The sequence below is a fragment of the Protopterus annectens genome, chromosome 17.part0 (assembly GCF_019279795.1).
Source record: "Protopterus annectens isolate FY-2018-M chromosome 17.part0, PAN1.0, whole genome shotgun sequence".
Lineage (NCBI taxonomy): Eukaryota > Metazoa > Chordata > Ceratodontiformes > Protopteridae > Protopterus > Protopterus annectens.
Genome location: NC_056751.1, coordinates 639,778,322 through 639,787,060, shown reverse-complemented (window position 1 = coordinate 639,787,060; position 8,739 = coordinate 639,778,322).

Sequence of the window (8,739 nt, the reverse complement as noted above, 5' to 3'; positions counted from 1 at the left end):
ATAACTTCTCCCAATTTGCAATCATCTGCAAATTTAATGAGCTAAAAGCCCTTGGTTTTGGCCTTAACTTCAAAGAAGCAGATGGCAAAAAGGAGTGGTCCTAGGAACGATGTATAAGAGATTCCAGTGATGACTTGCATTTTTGTAGTGGTGGACTCCCCAATTCCAACTTCAAGAGTCCTGTCTGTGAGCCAGCTGGCTAATCACCTGGTGACATAAGGGTTTATACTTAACTGCTTGAGTTTGTCAACAATGCCTGCACTGGGTATTGTTTCAAATGCCTTGAGCAAGTCAAGGAAGGCAGTATGAACCATTTTGCATTTGCCTATTGCTTGGATGAGTGAAGTCCACCAGGGTGAGTAGGCATGACCTGCTGTTGACAAAACCAAACTGGGTTGGATCCAGTGTCTGGAGGTTTCCTATATCATCATTGATCATTTCCAGGCTTTGGTTGTGAGACTAGTGTGACTTATGGATTTGTAGTTTCCAGATCTGTATCTGGCACTTCTTTGTGCAGAAGGATGATGGTTGCCATTCTCCATTCATGAGGCACAAAGCCTGTTTGGAGACTACATTTAAAAAGTATATCTAAAGGGCCTGAGATCTTCATGCTATTTATTAGGCAGTCTAGGATATTGTTGGGATCCATCAATGCAGTGTTCTTGACCTTAGTGCATGGAGGACCTTCTCCCTAGTGATAGTTAGGGGAGTTATATTTGAAGGCATTTCTTGAATGAAGGCTGGGGAAAAGAAATAAGTAATGGTAGAGCTGAATGTGTCTGCCAGTAGGTTTGCTGTATCTTCTGGCTCAGTGTAATCAACAATGAGCTCTGCACATAATTGTGTAGTGCCTTTGCGGTTGTAGACATACCTAAAGAATGCCTTGGTGCTGTCCTTGGCTTGAGAAGCCAGATTTACTTCAAATTTGAATTTGATAGACTTTATTTCTTTTCTGAGTTGTTTGTTTAGTTTGATGAGAAAGCTTTTATACTGCTGGATGCTACACCTAACTTTTGCCAGGATTTTCTTCCTTCTGTTATACAGCATATTAATGCTGTGATTCCACCAGGTTGACTTGTTTTTTTAGTTAATTCTGTACTTATTCTTGGTAGGTACTGCTGTCTGTATGCAACTATTGATGTAATTGTAAAGGGTTTCTGTGAACAGTTTCACATCAGGAAAAGTGTTCTTAGGGATTGGGGGGACTTGAAATTTTGTCAGATTGTTACTTCATAGTAGGAAGTTAGCCTTAGACAATTTCCTTAATGTTCCAGGGTTAGCTGAGGCTCCAGTTATTTTTACTTCAAAGGAGACCATTTTATGCTGTGGCTTTACCAGAGAGGACATTACGCCAGGGGATATGCAGCACTCTCCCACCATTAGTGAGGACCAGATCCACTATGTTTGCACCCTTGGTCGATGTAATGACAATCTGGACCAGGAAGTTTCTGTTTATAAAGTCCAGGAATCTCCGTGCCTGCACATTTGGTCTCATGTAGGATTCCCATCTAATACTGGGGTAATTAAAGTTGCATATGAATATGGTATTGGGTTGGATGATAAGTGTCTCCAGTATGCTTAAATATGTGTTGTGAATTTTCTGGTCATAGAGGGGGAATTATATGTTGCAAAGTAGTAGTATTGGATTTTCCTATGGCGATTTGAACATGGAGAAGATCAATTGCATCATTGTATTTGACCACCCTTCAGGTATATTTATTTATGAGGTAAACTGAGGCAACTTCACATTAAGTCACTGCCTGTATGGAAGGTATTATAGCCTTGCACTACTAGGATGCTCTCTGTGGCTTTAAACCATATCTCAGTAACTGGACAGACATTAGCATTATGTAGGGTGAGGACAGCTTGTAGAGAGTGAAGTTGCTTGTTTAGACTCCTAGCATTGATCAGTAACACCGTTAGATTTTCTTGACTTTGATTTGCTATTTCAGGAGGATTGTCATGTTGGCACTGCCTGAAAAAAACACTATAGGGAAGGACAATAGGTACAGACCATCCCTGCACAGCATTGTGATCTATTGACCATCTCTTTCCATGCTGACAAATATTTCACCCTCTTAAAATGGCACTAGAAACTAAGCCAATTATTAAAGTCAATTATCTTCTGTTCACTTTGTGACATCATACTAGGAGAAGGCAGAAATGCTGCACAATGCTAGGCTCATACGAGCCTAGGACACATATTTCAAGAGTATCATGATGTATGTCGTCATATAGTCTAGAGAGGAATTTCTCAGGCCATTTTCGCCCAGATGGACTATGACTGCGTCATACTAGAACTTTTGGTTCAATGACCTGAAAGCATGTGTAATATGGCAGATCTTGGTGCTGATAAGCAACTGACTGTAATTTTCTCCTTATTAAGCTTGGTGATGGGGACATCAGTGTGTCTCACAATGGAGTCTCTAATGACCAGATTGTTGAGTCATGTGTTGGCTCGCCTTGTGGCTTTACACCAGGACTTAAGGTAAAACCAAATTGTGCATATGGATAACCATGAAAAGAGCTAAGCAACTTCAAGAATATGCATAGGTATGGGTTACTAAAGAAAGAGGACAGTGCTGATATGTGGCACACCACTTGCTATATCACATGTTAACATCAAACCTTCTAAAATAGGAAGTCACACAGAGCCTCAAGTCTGAAACTGAAACAGCTAAAATCAGGGACAAATTTTAATTATTTATCTTATAAACTTAGAAACTGATAGAATAATAGGTTTTGTTTTGGGATGCATTTCTTAAAGTCTGATACTCATATGTATGTCATTATTTAGTGACTTCAATTCTCAATGATATGTCAGAAAACCATAGCTTTTATGAAAATTGGACAAAAAATATGAAGTAAAATCTGGACATTTTGTGAATATCTGGGCATTTGTGAGGTATGATTCCCTGGCATCCAATGCGGAGGGGGTTATTTATTAATACTAAGGAGGAAGTTATTTATTATTACTAAGTCTACAGCTCCCCAGCAATGAAAAATAAAATAACAAAACACACAAAAATTGGAATGTCTGCTAGAATCGAATCAAAAATAGACCAGCATTTTTTTACAGGAAACAGCTATTGGGAGTTGAATACTGGGTAAAAGAATTCTCTAAGATGAAACATCATCCATTATATGCTGAATCAATGGCTGGCAAGCCTAAAAGGATTCAAAAGGATATTTTTTTAAATTAATTTGTTAGCATTTAACTCAATCAGTAAATAGGTGTTTTCTGTTTGTTGATATTATTGTGCATATTGTGGATTGTGCTACTATGGAGTGAGAGAATAGTTTTGGTGGACGGTAGAGAGGGGTCTTCAAGAAGTGTGATAAACTAGAACTATTTTCTTCAGATAGTGTCCAGTATTTTCTATGGATAAAAAAGAACAATGGGAATATCTTCGCAACTCAATCACTGGGGAAACAATGGAGACAGCTTGTGTTGGCTATCCTTAAAAAACAACTGTGTAACACTTCAGTGAAGCAGGCAAACTTATCAGAAGAAATGACTGAGCAGTTCATTCATTTTGTGCGTCTTCAGAAGTCATATTTGCCCGTAAAGGGATGAGTGAAGATAGTGGAAAGGAATTATAAGGTTTTGGTCTGTGCTTGTTGTGCTGTGGATAGGAAGAGGCTATACTCATCTTTTAGGGGAAGGAATTAAAGTTTCATGTAGAGCAGCTATTTTTAAGGATGCAGTTGGTTTAGGTAGTTATTTCAATTTTTGGAATTATGCTTATGCTGATATTAATGTATATGCTATGCAATCTGCTCCCCCCTTAGAAATATAACAGCTTTCAGGAATGATATGTCATATCAGGTGAGGGCTAATATTGTTTTAAGACACATATATGATAAGCAATGTGATGTGAAAACAGGACTCTGTGAGTTATGTGAAGAACACCAAAAACAATTTAAGGGACAATGCAGGTAATTGGGTTCTAACATTTATTTTAAGTAGAACTGCTCTTCTGATTCAACTGTTATAAACAGTTTTAAGATCAAAAACAGTCATGTTTCTATACATTACAATTATTTATCTGTAAATATATGTAAATATCAGCACTTTTTTACTGCAATGAAATGTGCTGAAATGTTGAAACTGTCATTAAGTACTCTTTCATATGCATTTTATAGTATGTTTTCTTCAGTTTTGCTTCCAGTATAGATATCATTTCATTTGTTAGCTGCTAGTGTAACAATTTCATACACATCTAATGTCTCCAAAATGTGTATACCTATTAATCTAACTATTACATTTTCTGATAGAGTCTCAAATTTGTCTGCCTGTTTTGTACATGCCCATGAAAATTTTTACAATTGCTTCATGTACCTGCTCTTTCTTAGAGAATGTGTCACGATGAAAAGGCTTAACTGACCAGTTCACCCAGCTGATTAACAAACAGAAATATATAAAAATAAAGCCATGAAAAACAAGAGGATGAGAAGCATTTTCAGACCTGGAGATATTTATAAAGACTAACAATGTCATTGTGCAGTAAAAGAAAAGAGCTGTACTAGTTCTACAATGAGGTCTGATGCTCATTAAGTATGCATAAATGCTGGGATAGTGCATTGGTATAGGAGGTCTGGCAATATAGTAAAAAAATCACAACCATGCAGTGATAAGTGGCCATTTTATAGCAAGACTACCAAATCAGTGTTCACATGGCCCTATGGCTTTGTTACAAGGCCGTATGACTTTGTTACAAGGGGTGTGTGTGCACGATTCCACTTCATATGACTGAAACTACAAAAGCCTGAAAAGTCAAAAGCCTGAAAACGCATAAAATACATATACTGACTTTAAACAACAGAAACCATATTAATGTCCACTAAGTATAAATAGGGGGCAAGCTCCCCTGCACACCCCATGTGGGGGGCTGTGCCCCCCACACCCCCTGCTACTTAAATATACCAACTCTGAGATTGCACTTAGTGAAGTACAATTCTGGAGTTGATATATTTACATAGCAGGGGGTGTGGGGGTGCAGGGGGGCTTGCCCCCTGCTTATACTTAGTGGAAATTAGTATGGTTTCTGTTGTTTAAAATCAATATATATATTTTTTGTGTTTTCAGGCTTTTGACTTTTCAGGCTTTTTTTTTTCAGGCTTATGTTAATTCAGTCATATGAAGGGGAACTGTGTGCACACATGACAACTCCAGCATTTTATAGCTGCTATATGCCTTCTGTCTGCTGGGCATACAAGATCACTACAATGCAGTGAAAGAATCACAGTTATACAGTGTTCAGTGACCACACTAAAGTAAGACCAGCGAGTCAGTCATATGACCCTATGGCATCATGTTAGGGTGACTTTCATGGCTGACGCTTGTATGCATACACATATGTGCACACATACAGTCTATAGCTGGCTTCAACTGGGGGGGGGGGTCATACTTGATGTTTCTATGCATGCAAGTATGTGTGCAGCTAAGTGCCCCATGGCTGATGGTGATAACATGCTCTGACTGAAGGCCATGCATGGGACACTACAGCACAGTAGCAAGGAAGTTTCTTATGTGAACAATATGGAAAAGGGCAAGTAGCAAAGGTAGAAATTACATTATAGCAAGCAGAGGAACACACAGGATGATAACATGAAAGAAAGATAGGGACAATAAAAGAGAAGCAGGGTAGAATGTTTTTTTGTAGTGGTACCATTTTAATATTTTTATGAAGAAGAGAAGTGGGGTTAGTAAGGGATAACTGGGAGGAGGAAAGAGCATAAATGAAAAAGGGAAGAGACAAGCAAACATTCACATACACACAAGAGCAACAGAGGAGGTAAGGACACATAGATGGTTGGACAATAAGGATATGACAGATATGGAAAAAGTGTAACTACTTCTTCATGGGAAGTACTGGATAACAAAGAAAAGGACAGGATGGCAAACACAAGGAAGGGGAACACATTGATAACAGAGGAGGAGGAGTATGCTGGGCCTGCCATCCTGGCTAGACATAGACCCATCCCAAAGTAGATCACTTCTGTGTCAGAGATGGATACAGCCTCTGGCTACCTGATGGCATATGCATTACTCAGTAAGCTATGCAAGCTAGGAGGCACTACAGAGTGCAATCTCAAGTCTCAAACTGCCATTCCATCTCATTGTGCCCATTAGCTACACATCCTACCGAGTTGGCCCAGATGGTTCCCTACACCACCCTTATAATTAAAACCTTCACTCCCCAAGAGTTGCTAATAGAGATTACCAGACAGCTCTCTGGATCTCCTAACCCAGGGTAACCTTCATTGCCCTGTGGTGGAACATGGCCAGGGACCACTGGGTATACAGCAATTGGCATGATGGTGACTGCAGACCATGGTGGCCATCTTCTCACCTCTGCCCATCTTATGGCTGATCCTGCAGAAAATGAAAATAAATGGAGAGAAAAAAGTAAAAAAAAAATCATTACAAAAGCGTGTGGTAGAAATTCATAGCACAACACACAACTATTGGTACCATCATGTGATGTTTGGTAAGCCTGGTATGACTCCTTTGACAGGCCAAACAGTTGGCCTCAGTTTCCTAATGTTCTGCAAAAAAGACAGGTAAGATAAATATGGTAAAATATGTTCTATATTACAATGTCAATGTAAATAGCAGTTAACATATAACAACCAGATTGCTGTCCCACTTCCATTAAGGTTGGACAATGTTAATCTCACCAAGGATCGGAATCACGAAACTGCATGCACCAAAAAAAAAAAACTGGCCAAAAGACACCATTTTTTTACATATTTTTTGAAGGGGCGAGCCTCTGCACCCCCTCTGAAATTATATATACCAACTCCAAGGTCATACCAACTTGAAGAAGAGGAAAATTACCCCTAAAAGGACATCACTACCAGCAAAACTCACCAAGAGTAATTTCTTATGGAGGACCTCTGATCCTTAATGGATTGAATTTCAGGCAAATAATGCATGGTGATTCAATCTTTGTTCACCCATAGGTATCCAGCAGTCCCTCCATAAGCTCATCTACCACATTTCAGAGGTCTGTGTGATACCTCGTGACGTCACTGTACAGATGGTGGCACTGCTCAACAGAGCTAGGTATGCAAGGTACACCCCTCAAGTCCCTGGCATACTGATACCAGGCATCCATCTTATTCACAAAGCCTTCATATGACCACACACATCAGTTATCATGGTCCCTATGCAGCAAGTGAAGGGAAATTTTTGTCTCCTTAGCCAACAAACATGCTGTCTTCCTTTGCCAGTGCCTGCAAAAGCCATGGTCACTCTACAAATATAAATCAGCAGAAAGTGTTGGATGGACACAGTTTCTGGACACCTTATGAAACACACCGATGTTCAGCATGGCAATGCATGGTAGCAATTTGCCAAGTGTAGCTGTGCAGCCATAACTAACATTAATGGACCAGGGAGCACTAAAAAGGCCTTAACAGATGGCAGCACAACTATGCCACCTAGTACATCAGATGCCATCATGTCAGCAAGACACATGCACAACAATGGGCAGTATGTGGCTGTGTACAGCTGTGGCTAGGTTTCCTGACATGTCTGAGCATGTACAATCCATATATCACTCTACCAGGTATGTTCATAGGCAGGCAAGAGACTTGTGGTAAAGTGATAAACTGTTCACACTGCATTGCATGTGCAGTTCAGAAACAGTCACTAAAATACACTTATTATAATAGAACAGTCACTAAAATATTGTTATTAGCATAAAGACGGTGTTTCAGGACCTGCATTGGGATGATAAAAGCTACGGTTGCCATTCTGTCACTGACTGCACAATAAAAAACATATAGAGGGTACTTGGCAAACATTTCAACTGACAGTATAGACTAAAACAGCAAACAGAACAGACTACATCAGCTGTGATAAAAGGGCACAAACAGTCAGCAGAGGGGACACAGAAAAGGATCCTGTACCGTGAGGGTGGGCGCAAGATCAGCCTGCAGACAGAGGAAGTTGAATAGCTGTCCAGGTGGATGGCAGCAGACAGTGTTCAGATTTTGGGTGTTCTCATCCCAGTTGTAAAAATCCATACTGCCAGCTTTTGGAGCAATAAGCAGGTTGGCTGGCAACATAGGCCAGATGGATGAGTGGCAAGGAACACACTGTGCAGCAAAGGTCCAGATAATATTCACAGTTGTTTAGTTGTACACATCAGGTACATGGGTCACAATGCAGAGTTGGGCAGGACAAACACACAGGAAAATTGCCTAGAGCCACAGGCCTCTATATACACAGGACAGGCTACAGATACATCATGGTTTGTAACTATGCTGCCAACCCTGAGTATGGATTTGTGATGTACACTCTGTCATCATTGGAGATCTAATGCCACATGTTGCAGGGACAGCTGCTGTATGAATGATGAACAGATAGAGGGTATTGGTGACTGCTTGTGTTAGTACATTGACCATAGATGTAAATTCTTGAGCACAGAAATTCTGATGGCACCTAAAGAGAGGTGGAGGTTGAAATTTAACCAGATAGAGGCAGATGTACTTCTATAAGCCCTGGGCTACTGTGCTAGGTTGTTTCTGCACACAAACAAGAGTGGCAATGCCTTCTGGGTGTGAGCATGTATTTATATATACATATATATATATATATATATATATATATATATATATATATATATACACACACACACACACACACACACACACACACACACACACACACACACACACACACACACACACACACACACCATAGGTAGACATAACAGGATAGGTACA